We start from the raw sequence: 17,092 nt of genomic DNA on the forward strand, positions 1-17,092 counted from the left end.
AGTGGGAATCGATTCTTCAGACAATTTTACATTAAAGTCTCCGTATTGACCATTGTCCTATGTCCAATCCTACAGATACAGCGGTTTCAAAAATGAAAATGTTGAAAAAAAAAACCGGTTTTTTGGTGGTTTTTGGCAATTTCTATATGACAGACTTGGTTTTTCAGTCTCGTAAATATTTTTAACGGAAAGCTCGTCCAATTTCCCATAAGTTTGCCTTTGACAGCTTTTTGATTTATGTCGTTTTTATATTTACGCAATCAAATTTAATATCCTGGTTTCTACCACACAGAAAAAAATATTTTATTTTCAGTTATAAGCAATGTAATTAAGCTTATATATGTAAGCCCTTCCAATTGAAATGCTGTCAAAGGCAAACTTATGGGAAATTGGACGAGCTTTCCGGTAAAAATATATACGAGACTGAAAAACCAAGTCTGTCATATAGAAATTGCCAAAAACCACAAAAAAGCCCGTTTTTTCAACATTTTCATTTTTGAAACCGCTGTATCTGTAGGATTGGACATAGGACAATGGGCAATATGGAGACTTTTATGTAAAATTGTCTGCAGAATCGATTCCCACTACCGGTTTTCAAAAATTTTGGCGTTTAGACCACTTTTTCAAAAAAAAAAAAAGTTTTAGTAAATGATTTTTGTATTTTTTAGGAGGGACATACCATCCTGCATTTTTCGTCAGTCTTTTAGTAACATTTTAGGCTATTTCCTCAAAAATATTGAACGAAAAAAAACGTGACATCACCTTTAAATTTAAGTTTAAGATTTAAAAATCAAAAAATCTCATAGATGTGGCGTGTATTTTTGTTTCAGTGCATTTTTTCAGAAAGCCCGTCCAATTTCCTACAAGTTTGTCTTTGACCACTTTTTGATACGACGCAACGGCTTCGAGATACAGTAATTTTAAAATTAAAAAATACAAAAATATTTAAATACCTTACGCCCTTCTCAAATGTTATTTTAGAGTACTATTGGCTCCATATACACAAAAATGGCTTATAAAGGCCTAGGCTAACATGTCTACAAAGTTTCATTGAAATCGGAGAGGGTCGGGTACAAAAGTACCAGAAAAAATCCTGATTTGAGCTGGAATTGCTCTTATACACTTTTTTGAGGCTGGATCTTACATATTTTGATGAAAACGTTGTACGGATCTACCATGCGACCTATTGTTGGACGGGTATTCCAAAGACCTTTCCAACGAGTCTAAAAGAATGAAAAAAATTATGACCACTTAAGTGTTAGTTATACATTTTTTGGAGGCGAATCTCAAAAATTTAGAATTTTGAAAATTATGACCGAACCAATCATGCAACCCACCGGTGGATGCACAATCAAAAGAACTTTCCAGTGAGCACGGATAGATTGAAAATCCTATTAAACCATATCAAAATTATATGAGAAGGCATCAACCACCTTATTAAGGTAAGTAATGTTTTTACTTTTAAGGCAAATTATTTTGCAAAACTTTTGAATCTTGTTTGCTCACTTCCGATTGAGGTTTTTAGACGATACATTGAAAGTCAAAATGCTATTATGCCAACATTAGGTGCTCGGTGAAATCCCATGCTGTTCCCCTATTTAACTTCATGGAACTCGTCCGATAGATATCGCTTGACCTATCGCATTCTTGGCCTATGTTGTGCATACTTGAGGTAGAACCATCAACAGCAATTCCACGCGATGTTTACCATGCCAATACCATGGTGCGGGAGGTTCATGCCTGACATTCTATTGCCCATACCTTCAGTTTTATTTAGATAAGAGAAGGTCGAATGTAACGACTCTAAAACGGGCAAATATCTCTCGTATCGTCGCCATCCAGCATGATCATCACAATTCGGTGGAACCAGTTTGCTAGGCGAAAGCGTTGAACCCTCCGAATCGGCGGTCAATTGAAATCGATTCCGCGCCGAGAATAGCTCACGTAGGTTACAGAGTTCAGCGGCAATTGACCAACCTCGGTAACCGCCACGATGCTACCACGTGCGACGGAACATCCCGTATCGTAGTCTCAGGCCTCTCTGATTGTCACGACGAATTCCTGCGAGAGGATAGCTCACCACTCGCGTTATCATCGTGGACTTCCCAGTCGAGTCGTCGGATCGTTCGCATTCTTTCCCAATTTAGCTTGCTCAATGGGCTATTGAATGGTCAACTCGTATTATTATTTATTTCGTGTATGCGCAGAGAGTGTGGGGCGAAGCTCAAGCAATTGAGACGAATTGTTAAACGATTAATAATTGAGTTAAGATTACAAGGGAGTAATTCGGTACCCGATTGTGATTGTCTCAATGAGTGTGTGAATCTTTGGCTGGGACATCTTAAAAATAGATTACAGTGTTGTCAGACCATCAGCACGACATATTGTCACCAATAATGGCGGCTGTGACAATTTATCACTGAAATGATGACAACCACGATGGGGTCACGCCACAGTGGACATCGAAATGATGTACGGCTAGGCCGTTCGAATAAATTTCGTTGTTTAATAAAAAGTCATTTTTTATCATCTATGTCGAGAAAAAAAGAAGCGGTTGTCATCATTTGCAGCAGAAAAAATGCTATCAGGCCGTGCAGTGACATTCTGGATGATGACGTGTTATTGAGTTGGATATTGAATTGGACTGGTGTAGCATCATGTGATGGCATGCTGGTGGCGGTTGATTTAATTGCTGAAGGCGCGAGAGTTTGATGGGGCCGACGAGCTATTAAATTGTATCGCATTGTGTCAAATTTAAAATGTCTCTTTAAATTAATGAGGCTTGATGTTTCTCACGCAATCGCATATATCGTTGGATTCATTGAAAATCATAAATTCACGGGGGAATTGGGTATTTTGCATGCTACAATGAAACAAAATTGCATTGCGACCTTCTAACAAAACCCTCGCAAGACCCACATCGCTCAGGACACAACTCAATTACCGGCCGTTCCATGCAAACTTGAACCTAATTAAGGTGGTCAATGTAGCAGCGCCAATCGACATCCTCGACGGCGCCTGAATGTCGGCAATTTCGCCAGGGCAACAAGTAAGGCACACCGTCGAAGGTTGATCATGTCGTCCTACAGAGCTACTCCTGCGGACGACCACTTCACACGCTATAGCCAGGTCACACGACCAGCGCACAAGCTTCTTGTAGTTGTTGACCGTGCCCGGAGCTACGGAGTAGTTACACACTTTCGCCTGGGCTCTATAGAAGGGCCAAGAAGAGAGAAAATTGAAACCAGAAGCACGAATTTTCCGTGTCGCTCCAGTTGTCCCCGCGGCGGCTGTGGTTGTCCCACATCTCCCACCTATCCACATGCAACGAGTAGTTCGACCCCGAAAACTCTGTTACCGCCTGGTGCCGCCACTGCAACATGAATGGCCATAAACAAAGCCATCAATGCCGTATAATCATCCCGGTAATAACACATAAATATACGCCTTACTTGGTGCCACTCTGACGTGTTGCGGCGGCGGCATCGGTTCTTCGTCGTCTAGTCTGGAAGACTATGATCCAATAATGGAACCCGTTGATTGTGTCTTCCTGGGTGAAGTTCCTCTGTACATTGGAAGCATCTTGTCCAAATCCAACTCGAACTAGTCGACTGTCCAAAAAAAAGATAGTTGCATGAAGTCGTACTTGTTCACAACACTCCCGGCAGTACCGTTGTGATTGCGAAAGTGGTGACCACCTTCGGTGCCACTCTACACTCCCACTTGGGGGCTCAGAACGTAGACCGTTCGGAAGATGCTAAACAGCTAAACGATTCACTGCAAAACCACCTCCACCGCCAAGTCCGGACGGCAATGTGTTGTGTTTAGTAAATTGTGTGCTTTTAAGCAAATAAATCCCTCGGGTGATTTCCGAAACCCTTTCCAGGTCAGCGCGGCCAACATTGTCAGAGTAGGAGGTGTATATACGGAAAAGAAACGGTTCTGTTGCCATGGAGTAAGTTTTTAATTAAGTTTAGTGTCGATTACGACAGGAGGTGGGTCTCCGGGTACCTACCTACTACACGTGACTCACTATCATGAACTTTAATCTATATTTATGTTAATGGGTGTGTTAGCTGGAGATGTCAGCGAGAAATGTTTGGTTAGGTTTAAAAAGTGTTCAGGACAGCACCGATGACACACTTCCGGAGTGCGTTAATTGGGATGGTTTGACCACTATTTGAAATTGCTTCTGTTTCTAGAAACGTCATGCAGATTATTTTCATATTAATTAATACTTATCAAACATAGGTAAATTTGGAAAACATTCTGCTAAAATACATTCCTGAAATGAAAATATGAGAAATTGATTTGGTAAAACTTGATTCCATTCTATGGCCATAACCCTTATTTTGAGCTTTTTTTTGTCCGAAAGATCACACGATTTTGAACCAAACTGCATCAACGCGTAACTCAAAAGTGATGAAAATGCATTTGGGACATTTATGCGAATAGGAGCAGTTAACAGCTTCACAAAGAATTCGAATCGATGAAAATAAATTGCTCTAAGTGTCTAAGCACTTGTGAAGTGCTTTTCATTCAAGTATTTTTTTTCGATCTCAAAAAACCAAAAAAAAATCGAGAATTTATTTCTAAAAGTTGCTATAAAACTTGAAAACGGATCATTTTTTTAAAAAATGTGTAAAGTTCTTTTCGATTGCAAATTTGATTATGCTTCAAAAATGAAATTTAATCATTTTTGTGTCCAGATTTTCGATTTTTTCCAACAAACACTATTTTTCTCAAAAATCAGATTTGGCACCTCCACGCACTATTGCCCAAAAGATGTAGTTTTGTCCCCTAAAACATAACAAAATTGAAAATTAAAAAAAAATCGTATTTTAGGAATTTCTTGGAATTTTTCTTTCTGTGTATCTGTTTCTGAAAAGTCCTAAACATAAGATACAACTTTGCCTGAGACACCAATTCGATCAGCAAATCCCTTCTCAAGGTACACAATTCCATTATACATTTGCATACCTATTTCGTATGACCAGCTCCCAAAATTGTATGGAGACTTGTATGGAAAAACTAATTGCATCATTAGTTGACTTTCTGTGGCAAAGAGAATGCATGTACACAGTTTCATCCAAATCAAAAAATGAATGTTAATAAATCGATTTTTTGTTGCAAAATCGTCGAGAACAACTATATGTCCTATTCTATAAATCTAGAGTTTTTTTAACAGTTCCTATAAACTATTGTGTTTTTTGCTTAAAAAAAAAAAAAGAAGAATATGTTAAGACATAGAGTCTTTGGTCCAGACGCGGTGGAAAATGGAAATGGTATTTTTACATTTGAACGATTTTTCAAATGTTAGGCTAATTACCATTGCACAGTGGTTCACATCGCAAAATTAAGTGGAAATTGGATTTTCCGAAAAATGGTGAAGTTTTTTTAGCTTTGGTGTCTTCAGAAGAGTTTTTGCAAACGGAAAAGGGCAACTTTTCACGATTAGGGTGATTTTGGAAATCTAACTTTTCAGGAATATTTTTTGTTTTTTTTTTTCGTCTTCTAAGAAGATGTTGGGCTCGCCAATTTAAGCAACTTTGTGGAAAGCACCCAAATTTTATCTCGCAATCTACGCCTTCTACGACCAAATATATAGAAAGCATCTCTGGAGTTTTTTTTGAAAAGGACCAATAAACCAAATTTTCAATTTTTGCTTTTTGGGTGTTTTTCAATACCTCTGACTTAAGGCGGTTTTAAAAACACCCAAAAAGCAAAAACTGGAAATTTGGTTTATTGGACCTTTTCAAAAAAAACTCCAGATCTGAACAAACCTTCAAAAATCAGTTTTTTGGACGTAGCAATTCATCGTTAAGTTTTAGAGCTCTAAAAACGAACATTTTTATTTTCTGACAAGTCAATTTGGACTAAAGGGTCAAAAGTTACAGCCATTTTAAGGTAAAAATGATGCAAATTTAGGATCCTGAGGTCGCTACCCAGTACGCGCGGGAACTCGAAGCTGCGTTGACTAGGGTGAGCTCGCTGAAGCCCCTCTGGAGGCCTGCTGGAGCCATATGGAAGCAGCCATCAACGCAGCGGCATCGAGCGCCATCGGGTACGTGGACCGAGTTTGACGAGGAATGTCAGGCGATTTGGGACGAGAAGAAAGCAGCGCGGGACAAGTGGCTGCTGCACAACACCCGTGGGAACAAGGAGTCGTACAAACAGTTGCGAAGACAGCAAACCCATCTCTTTCGGGACAAGAAGCGCCGCCTGGAAGAGTTGGAGTGCCAGGACATGGAACAGCTGTATCACTCCAACGAAACACGCAAGTTCTACAAGAAACTCAGTCAATCTCGGAAAGGCTTCATGCCGCGGACCGAAATGTGCCGGGATAAGGACGGAGGAATCTTGAAGGACGAGCGTGAGGTGATCGAAAGGTGGAAGCAGCACTTCGACGAGCACCTGAACGGCCCAGAGGCGGAGTACCAGGGCGACGGGGGAAACGACGTCAGCGGTATGGTGGACGGCGAGGACGAGCCAGCACCCACGATGAGGGAAGTTAAGGATGCCATCAAGAAGCTGAAGAACAACAAAGCAGCGGGTAAGGATGGTATCGGTGCTGAACTCATCAAGATGGGCCCGGACAAGCTGGCGGCCTGTCTACACCGGCTGATAGTCAAGGTCTGGGACACAGAACAGCTACCGGAGGAGTGGAAAGAGGGAGTAATATGCCCGATCTACAAGAAGGGGGACAAGTTGGAATGTGAGAACTACCGAGACATCACTGTTCTCAACGCGGCCTACAAAGTGCTGTCTCAGATCATCTTCTGTCGCCTGTCGGAGCGAGCAAGGGATTCCGTTGGGACGTACCAAGCCGGTTTTGTGGAGGGGAAATCGACGACGGACCAAATCTTTTTGCTGCGCCAAATCCTCCAAAACCCTGTTCATCGATTTCAAAGCCGCGTACGACTCGGTCGATCGTGAAGAGCTATGGAAGATCATGCACGAGAACGGCTTTCCCGGGAAGCTGATCAGAATGGTGAAATCAACGATGGATGGGGCACGATGCAGCGTGAAGATTTCGGGTGCTATGTCCGACCCGATCGAATCGCGCAAGGGACTACGACAAGGCGACGGTATCTCCGGCCTCTGTTTCAACATAGTGCTTGAAGGTGTTATGAGGCGGGCGGGCTTCAACATGCAGGGCACGATTATCAACCGATCCAGCCAGTTCATCTGCTATGCCGACGTCATGGACATTGTCGGCAGGACGTTCGAGGAGGTGGCCAAAAGGTACACCGAATTGAAGCGGGAAGCGGATAAGGTTGGATTGAAGGTGAATGTTGCGAAGACGAACTATCTGCTGGCAGGAGGAACCGAGTCCCTTAGGGCTCGCATGGGACCGAGCGTGACGATCGACGGGGACGAGTTCGAGGTCGTGGAGGAGTTTGTGTACCTCGGATCGTTGGTTACGTCGGACAACAACTGCAGCAGGGAAATTCGGAGGCGCATCATCACCAGTAGTCGTGCCTACTATGGACTCCACAAGACTCTACGGTCTGGTCATCTTTCCCGGCGTACAAAGTGTACCATGTACGAAACGCTGATAAGACCCGTCGTTCTCTACGGGCACGAGACGTGGACGATGCTTGAGAAGTTTTCGAACGGCGAGTGCTTAGGACGATCTTTGGAGGCGTGCGTGAGAACACTGTATGGAGGAGAAGGATGAACCACGAGCTGGCGCAACTCTACGGCAAGCCATGTATTCGGAAGGTCGCCAAGGCTGGCCGAATCAGGTGGGCCGGACACGTCGCAGGAATGCCGGACGCGCTGGATGCGCGCCAACCGAACCGGACAATCAATCCGGTGAAGTTGGTGTTCAATTCGGAGCCGGTTGGAACGCGGCGGAGGGGGGCGCAACGTGCAAGGTGGTTGAACCAAGTGGAGGAAGATCTGGAAAGTGTGGGAGTTCCGCAGCCGAATTGGAGAGCAGCAGCCCAGGACCGAGTTCAGTGGCAGCGCATCTGGAGACAGCTCATGACCCGGAGGTTGTACGAGCAGTAAAAGTAAAGTAAAGTAAGATGCAAATTTTAAACTCAAATATCTCGAAAAGGCGCAGCCCAAATTATAAGTTGACTTGATTATGATTAAAACAACATTATTATTATTATTATTATTTTTTGAAAATTACTTTGTTTGGAAGCACCCTAATTTGGCTTGGACCACCCAATGTCCAAATAAAAAAAAAAAAACGCGTCTAATTATGTAGACCAAGAAACCTGCTAACTAATAGTTTTTGACCCATTCAAAAAAATATCGTTAAACTATTCGTGATCCAGGAAAAAATCCTTTGGAGTAGTGCATCTGTTTAAACTTTTCTTAACGCTTAGTTTTTTTCCAAAGTGGTTCAATGTACCAATTTTTTTTTTGTTTTTTTTTTTGTGCATGACCCGGTACATACGGTACATATTTTAAAAAATCATCCTACGAAATTAGTGCATTTTAATCCATGTTTGAATCGAGCAATCGATTTCACTGCAAAACACAGTCCTAAGTTTAAAATCCCTAAAAACGCTCAAGTCATGCAAAAATATAACCTAAAATTTCGCTTTCGCTTTTTATTATACTTTGTTTTGCGTGGGACACACAACCCAATACAAAACCCCCGAAAAAAACCGCAATAAATCTCCTTCGCCTCGGCTTCCAAGTACATAATTTGCATGACATGTCTGCTGGTGTCTCCCTGCGTTTGCTGTGGCTGCCTCTTTATTTTTCGCACACACAGCCACACAGGCCGTATTTTTTATATTTTTGGGGGTAAATTCGAGCCGGCAAGCCCACAAATGAACCACTCGAATGCACTTTGTTTGCACGACCACCAGGACAAAGAAGAAGTCAACCGAAGAAGGTAAAACCATAAAAACGACGAGGAAGGTGAACTTTTTAAAGGGCGTTTTACGACTTTTTATTTATTTATTTTTTTGCGTATTTTTCGATTTTCACTGTCACACACACACACGCAGACACGTGGCGCAGGCAAATGTTGGCCAGTGGGGGATTTAAAGGTATAAATGCGACTTTGTGCATGCATGCAACGTGAAGTGCACTTTTTTTTGGCAACATAAGGTGCAAACTTCGCAGGAATGAGTCACCCACCACTCTTGAGAGAGTGCATAAAAGTGCATTTTAGGAAAAAAATAAATAACAGGGGACAACCGCTCAGGAAACGGTTGACAATGTCGAGTTGACTTTTTGAGTGTGTTGTCAAGAACCGGATTGTGTGGTGCAGATAATGAGTAATAGGTTCCGCAAACGGAACTGCTGATTAGGTTTTAAAAAAATGAGGTCGTTTAATGTTGAGGAACTTGTTGTCCAAGGGTCTGCATTTTTTATGATATAAATAGATTTGTAATGTTGGTAAGGTATGTCCACGCATCCTTCCTTCCGTTTTGGATTAGTGAAAACAAAATATTGACAGGAATAGACAGACTTAGATTCTTTCATCTCGCTGTCTGGTTTTATCCCACCGGCAGTCGCATACGTGTACTTTGTACACAGTTTGTAAGGGCACTTGTAAGAAAGGCGAAAACACGCATTCTTTTCATGAAATCAACAATTAATGTTATATTTCGAGAGTTTGTACTAATTGAGCGTTTCTTCTCTTTTCAGAATTGACATCACTAAGGTATGTAACCTCAATGCAGAAAACAAGAGTGTTTTCATCTTGGTATGATCGTTGAATTACAAACACCTCCTAAAACGTTGTGCAAACACTCATCATCCTGTTCCACCCTTTATTGACAATCCCACAAAGAAACAATCGTTCGCGCGCATATTTTGATGGTCAAACAGGGCGCATTCCTCGCAAGATTATCACGACCATCGCCGGCGCATACCGACGACGACAAAGGTAAATACCAGCCGCCCATATCGGAACCGTTTGGCCTGGACATTAACAAACCCATCAAGAGAGACCCCTTTGGGCAAGATGGTTGCGTGAGTTAAATTAATTACATTTATCTGGCCGCGCCGCGGACCGCCGATTTTGGGGTGAGAACGACGACGTGTGCGTCACGGCATGGCGCGGGCCCCAAATCTTTACGATCCCCAACCCGCCCGCGGGGCTATCTGAAACGTTCTCCCCGCAAGCTAAAAGCCATTGTTCTAGAGGAGAAGTAACCAAAAAACCACACATAGAGGGAAATATTAAAGAATGGAAAAATTGCTGTGCGTGATAGTACGCGCTGCATTTAAATCATAAATCCCATAAAAGTCTAAGCCAAGCCAAGTCGTTGACGGACGTTAGTAGATTCTCTACCAAGTAACCCAGAAAACCCTCCACCGAAATTTTCGGACGTGACCGATGAGCTGCAGCCGGAGCTTATCTCCCAGAAGAGAGTGGCGAACGTGAAAGAGGTACAATTTGTCTTGATGAGAGTGGTGGTGGATGAATGAGCTGGATTGTTATCATCGTCGGCTAGGCTAGAAGCTTTGAGTTTGTTGTCACTGGCTGTGGCTTAATGTTCCCAGAATCGATAGCCATCCAGCCAGTCAGCCACACTTGATGAGTTTTCCCAGGAAATGCTGACTAGAGATAATTTGGGTTTGAGGGGGAGCAGAAAGGCACAAATTCCGATATTGTTTCTCACTGATAATGAGGGTCTTTTTTGGAAGGCGAAGAGTAAACACTTGAACGGTGAAAGCTTTTGTCTTACTTTTTCGAATTTGTTACTTTAAACTAAATATAGTTACAATTGTTATTTAGATTTAATAAGGACAGTATTGCCTAACAAATTAAGGGGTTACATACATGTAGAAAATCACAAAATTTTATATTACAGAAAATTTATTAAATCCACTTAAAAGATGATTTTCAATCACTCCTGAAAGTTTCATGAAGATATTTCATGATTGAACTGAGTTAGAGACGATTTAAGCCCACAATTGTGCCATGCTTTTTGAAAATCGGCCTTCGTCATGCACACGGAACCGGTTTAATGAGTCTTCACCAAACTTTTGAGCCGATTTGGTCGAAGCAATGTTGAGATATCGAGGCACCAGATTTTTAAAACTGCTAACTTCAAATAGCTATATCTCAGCAATGATACAACCAAATGTCTTCATTTTTTTTTTGTAAATAGATGAAAATATATATTTTAATGCCTTAGAAAACAGATTTTGCAAAAAGTTTAAGTGTATGTTCAAATTAACCTCTGACATTTTTGCCGATTTACATGTATGTAACCCATTAATAAATATTGTTTGTCATTTGAAAATGAGAGAACAGAAAAAGACAGTTTGAAACCCGTAAAAAACAAAAACAAAAAAATTGGATTATTTTGAGATTTTTTTTGATTCCCCTGAAGAAGGCAGTTACCGAAACACTCAAAAAAAAATTTCTGTTAAACCTTTTTGAAAAAAAAAACTGGATTTTTCCTGTTTGTTTGTTTTGCTCTCGGAGGCATTATCTCAGAAAAATCAAACCAATCTTCCAAATCCTGGGAGTAACTTTATAAGAAATATTCTGATCTTTTCGAAAAACATATTTTTAGTTATGGTCAAGCTTAGTCATGCTGGCAACATAAACAGGGTGCACAATATCAAAATTCTGTAAAGTAATTTTTGATTGATAGTTTGATTTTACATCTAAACATAAGTTCAAGCATTTTTGCGGCATTTTTTGAAAGTTTTGAAAAAAAAACATGATACTTGAAAAAATTACGGCACTGCCCTACGAATATTGACTGTTATAGATAATTAGATGACACTTTTCAGTCACTTTTGACGTGCAAAACATATCCATAAATGAAACACTCCGCGCAACATTTCTGCAAAAATCTACGTAAATTTTTTATTTGCTCATTATTGTGTGAAGTTTCAGACTGGTTATCGATAAACAATTTAGAAGAAAAATGATGTTAGTCGTATTTATCAGTAATTTTTGACGAGAGGAAATTTGTCGAAAAATCGTGTTGCCAAAACGGGATGGCACTTTATTCATTTCTGAAATGTTCGGAACAGGCCTGCAAAATGTTTCCAACCCAGCGTACACATGAAGCAAACCAAAATGTCAGTTCACTGCTAGCATGTTACTGTAAGCCTACTGAGTCCGTTCAACCACTGCCGCCTGACTCGTGCTGGTCGGCTGCTGGAGAATGAGAGACGTGAAAAAATGAGCTACACTCACTCAACTCGTGTCGTATGACTGACTCGTAAAATCCTCTCTAAACACTATTTTGACTATTTTTAAACAATTGAATGGTTTTAGACAGTGCAAAACACTTAAAACAACCATAACTTATATTCAAAATTACATTTCCACGCATAAATACCAACTTTTTGCGTAAAAACTTGTTTCTTTATGTGTGTGCGTGCAACGTCGAATGAGCGTTGGTCGACTACTGCCTCGCATTGCAGCTGCTCAGTGAGCTAGGGTACTCACGACTGAGTCGGGTTTGTTTATGTCACGGTTTTGCGGTTCAGTGAATGGATCTGAAAAAAACGTGTATGCGTCGCCGATTTTCGCGTCAGGACCCCTGACATTTTCAGCTCTGGTTCGGAACAATATTTGCAATATTGCCGAAGACAACGAATCGACTTTTCCGATGAATATTCATGCTGAATTGTAATATTTACGAAGATGGAAATGATGTCCAGCCATAAAGTGAAACCTATACCTTTCTTTAGTAAGAAAAGCAAAAAGTAAATCGTTCTAAAAAATTGATCGGTATTGCCGATTGATGTCAAATTTGTTTCAGATGCTCACTCATGGTCTAGACTATGAATGTAGAAAGAAATTTCGGGTACAATTGGATACGAAAAATGCAGGCGAAGGTCACCTGGTGGGCTTTTACCTTTTTTAAAGGGATTTTTTTTCTAATGTAGTTTAATCAAACGGCTCTTACTACAGAACCCCACTACAAATCTTGATGAATGTTTGGGAGGTTGTAAAGCTCGAAAAAATCATTTTTTGGGATAAATAAAAGATATGGATATGACAATTTTTGATCTAATTTTTATTTAAAAACTGTGGAAAGTCTTATCACATCCGAAAACAGATTGATATTTCGAAATTTGATCGGCAACTCGCCCAGGGTCAGCACACTAGCTTTCATCTGCATTCAGAAGAATCAAAATCGGACGCGACACAAAATTTGGAAAAATTTTACCATAGACGAACATCACTCGACCTCCACGGAATTTATTTTTTTTAAATGCGAGGGTGGGAGATAGACGAGTTTTGTCAAGATGGATCGATAGAGCGTCGAAAATCGATGCAGTGTGATTTTTTAGCGTTTTTTCTGATGAAAATTTATGCTGAATTGTAATATTTACGATGGTGGAAATGTTGTCCAGCCATAAAGTAAAACCTATACATTTCTTTAGTAAGAAAGGCAAAAGCGTCGAAAAACGATGCGTACTTTATATACTTTTTCATAAAATTTCTATAAAATAAAATTTTGCCTTAATGACAAATACGAAAAAATACCTGCTATCATAAAAGTTATAAAAATTACCTTAGTCTTATGAATTGAACGATACTTCGAAATAATCTCAGGACTGGATGGAGCAATTTTGGCTACCGAACTTCTATGCGACGTTATCGTAAAATTCTATGCTTTGGTACTTTGCAAAACCAAGCAAAAACTAGCACTAGACAAAGCCAAAAAAAAAGTCCAGGAAGTACTCAAATTTCGATCAAACGATAGAAAACATAACGGAAGCCAATTTGTTTCGAACATCCAAACGCCATCGACCTACAGCACTTGCTACACACATTCCACCAGTGGCACATTCCGGACAATTATTGTCCAGTAAACATTCAGCTTTTTTTTACTGCTGCTCTTTTGTTTTTCCTCACCGGACCCAGAATTCTCTCCCTCCCGCGGAACATTTGCTATGTTTTTACTTCCTTTTTAGGCCAAAACGTGTTTGGCTTTCAAATATTTACATTCATTTTTATCTCGCTTTCAATATCAAATAAATTTGTTGATACAGAAGCGAGGAAAAGTGCCTCAAAAGATAAAACATATTCAGCGATGTGCAGTTTTTTGCCTTCCTGGCATCTTTGCTACGGACTGACTGTAGAAATTTTGTTCTCGACCAAATTTCTACACACATTCGCTGGCAACTTTATGACCAACTCGACGCTGTCGTGCTGTCTTGCCGCACGTTGCCTTTTGACGTTGCGAGAAAAACGCGTTTTAATGTTTGACCTTGAATAAACAAACATGTTTTGTTTGGTTGATCATTTTGTACATTGTCCCTAAGTTTGGTCCTGAGTTATAATAAAAAATGTGTACAACAGTCGGATATACAGTATGTAAAAAAAGTATTTACACCCCTTGGGCACTATGCACATTTTGTGATGAAACATGTAAAAAATGTAAAGTTTGACAGGAACCTAGTACTACGTTTTGTTCAGAAACTCATGCCAAACATTTTGCTACAAAAAGCTCATGAAAAGATGATTTCTATGAAAAGTTATATAACAAATACTATTACGAAAATAAAAAAGGTGCAAAAAAAGTTTGTACACCTTTCGAAAAATTTACATAAATAATGTTATTTGTTGACAAATCACCATAAATCCAGTCTCCCAACTCCAAATAGGCATCCTTGACTGATTAAAAAAATAATTTGGATTGAATATAAAGTTTACTAACTACTTAGTATAAAAGTTTATATAACTCTGGAAATTCTATATAAAACTTATCTAAACTTAATTTTGCAAAGGGACCATCCATAAACCACGTGGACACTTTTTTGGGAATCTGTTACCCTCCCCCCCCCCTCGTGGACAATTGTCCATACAAAAAAAAAACTTTTTTGTATGGGTCGTGGACAATCGCCATACCCCCCCCCCCCCCCTAAAGTGTCCACGTGGTTTATGGATGGTCCCAAACTTTTAATTCAACTAAATGTCAATATTAGGATGTAACAAAACCACACTTTTTTGCGAGCATTTCAGGGGATGATCCCCTAGGTGTACTGAGTCTGAATCCCAAATATGAGCTCGATTGGTTGCGACAGGACCTGGCGCTCCGGCTTCAAAGTTTAAATGGGATTTAACCCGTAAAATCGGTGCGTTTTGGTTTTTGCCCTTTTTGAGTCCTTCAACGATTTTTGGATTTTTCAAAAACCTCATGAGCTTATAGTTTGTGTTCCAGGGTACAACTTTGCCGAAGACTGCGAAGAGATTTGACCGCACAGAAAAATGGTACAGAATTTACAAAATCTTTTCTCTTGTTTTTCTGATAACGTAAAACATGTTCTGGCAACACTCGCTTTTGATGCGCGCTTTCGGCAAACTATGCAACGCATGCTACGGTGCGTCGCGATGCGTCAGCATGTATTTGTCCAGCGTCGTGTTGTTGTTTTTGTTGTTGTGATTGTTGAGAACGAAAGTTCTTATGGAACTGCAAGAAGCTCTCCAGTTGACTCTCAGGGTTCAGTTGGAACCACTAGCGTGCCCAGGGTGGGGCAACATGGGGCAGTTGCCCCACCATCCTCGGAAATTTGTTCTAAAATTGGGCAGGGGGTGTCCATAAACGACGAAATTTTCAAAACTCTAATATTTTTGCCCCACCTTCCTTGAGAACCTGGGCACGCTAGTGGTTGGAACCGATTCTAAACCTTGCTCGAGTGCAACCTAACGCGGCTGTCTTGAAAGCGCTTTAATACGCACGGATGTTGTGTGCATTTTGAATATTCCGTAATCCGGAAGATATTTCGAGAGACACGCATTTTAGTGAGAGTTTTCACTCGCTTTGTAATCAATCAAAGAGTTATGGCAATTTGGCAATAAAATAGGTCATAAACAAATTAATGTATTGCATTGACAACATTAGTAAACACTATTTTCATACAGCAGACTTCTCTGGCTAGATATTTTGCGAATTCATTAGACACCAATTGCACTATGTTCGAGCATAGGTTCGCTAACATGTCCCCCAGCACCACAATTGGTCGCGACGAAAAAGATCCACACGGAGACAGGACCAGGTGGGCTTAGAACTAAATCCTGCGATTCACTGCCAAATAGAATACCGGAATCTACGACAGATTAAAAGAGCAGCACCGGTGATCAAATCCTCCGGCACCATCGAAAACGTAAGCACAAATAAAGCATTTTCTTTCCATGTGTCAAACTTTGACCGTTGTACGCTGGATGTTTTCTCGCTGCTATAGTTACGACGCCTGGCTCTGGATGCGCGCGTTCAAAGAAAGTGTTGCCAATACTAATCAAACAAATTAATGGCAAAAAGTTTTTTTATTTTCAAATCATTTGTACAAGCAGTACTAATTATCAAATCTCTTCAAGTCTTCGGCAAAGTTGTGCCCTGAAACTTAAACTATAAGCTCATGAGGTTTTTGAAAAATCCAAAAATCGTTGAAGGCCTCAAAAATGGCAAAAACCAAAACGCACCGATTTCACGGGTTAAATCCCATTTAAACTTTAAAGCCGGAGCGCCAGGTCCTGTCGCAACCAATCGAGCTCATATTTGGGATTCTGACTCAGTACACCTAGGGGATCATCCCCTGAAATGCCCGCAAAATAGTGTGGTTTTGTTACATCCTAGTCAATATATTACCATAGAATTGCTAAATAAGCATTTTGAAGTGGGTATAACACCGTTTTGGGGGTCTTTGTATCGATACAATAGATTTTTCGTTGGAATTTCGTACCAACCCGGAATTACGTCGTCGGAAAATCCGCCGGCATCCGAACCGGTCCACGATTCACAAGTCAACCTATGAGGAATCGGAAAGGGCATAAAATTTCCGATCTTTTGATACCCATACATCTAGGTTTTTTTTTAAAACCTACGTTTTTAAATACCTGGGCAAAAAGTAAGTTTGATCCACGAGAACAAAAATTACGAAATTCCATACATTTTTGACAGATTGCTCAAACGAAACCATAACAACGTTTTTGCTTAGGTATTTAAAAACGTGGGTTTTATAGAAAACCTGGATGTATGGGTATCAAAAGATCGGAAATTTTATGCCCTTTCTGATGCCACATAGGTTGACTTGTGAATTGTGGACCGGTTCAGATGCCGGCGGATTTTCCGACGACGTAATTCCGGGTTGGTACGAAATTCCAACGAAAAATCTATTCTATCGATACAAATAC

General features: G+C 40.5%; 2 protein-coding genes across 2 annotated transcripts in view; one reads left to right on the plus strand and one right to left on the minus strand.

Moving 5' to 3' along the window:
* LOC120428101 (uncharacterized) overlaps positions 1–17,092 on the minus strand; it is a 581,627-nt gene that overhangs the window by 400,080 nt on the left and 164,455 nt on the right. The window lies entirely within an intron of this gene.
* Positions 1–17,092, plus strand: part of LOC120427877 (A-kinase anchor protein 200) — a 146,323-nt gene that overhangs the window by 6,944 nt on the left and 122,287 nt on the right. Inside the window, exon 2 of the mRNA XM_039592839.2 lies at positions 9,622–9,637. The gene's annotated coding sequence lies outside the window, so the exon portion shown is untranslated. The remainder of the gene's footprint in view (positions 1–9,621; positions 9,638–17,092) is intronic.

The sequence above is a fragment of the Culex pipiens genome, chromosome 2 (assembly GCF_016801865.2).
Source record: "Culex pipiens pallens isolate TS chromosome 2, TS_CPP_V2, whole genome shotgun sequence".
Lineage (NCBI taxonomy): Eukaryota > Metazoa > Arthropoda > Insecta > Diptera > Culicidae > Culex > Culex pipiens.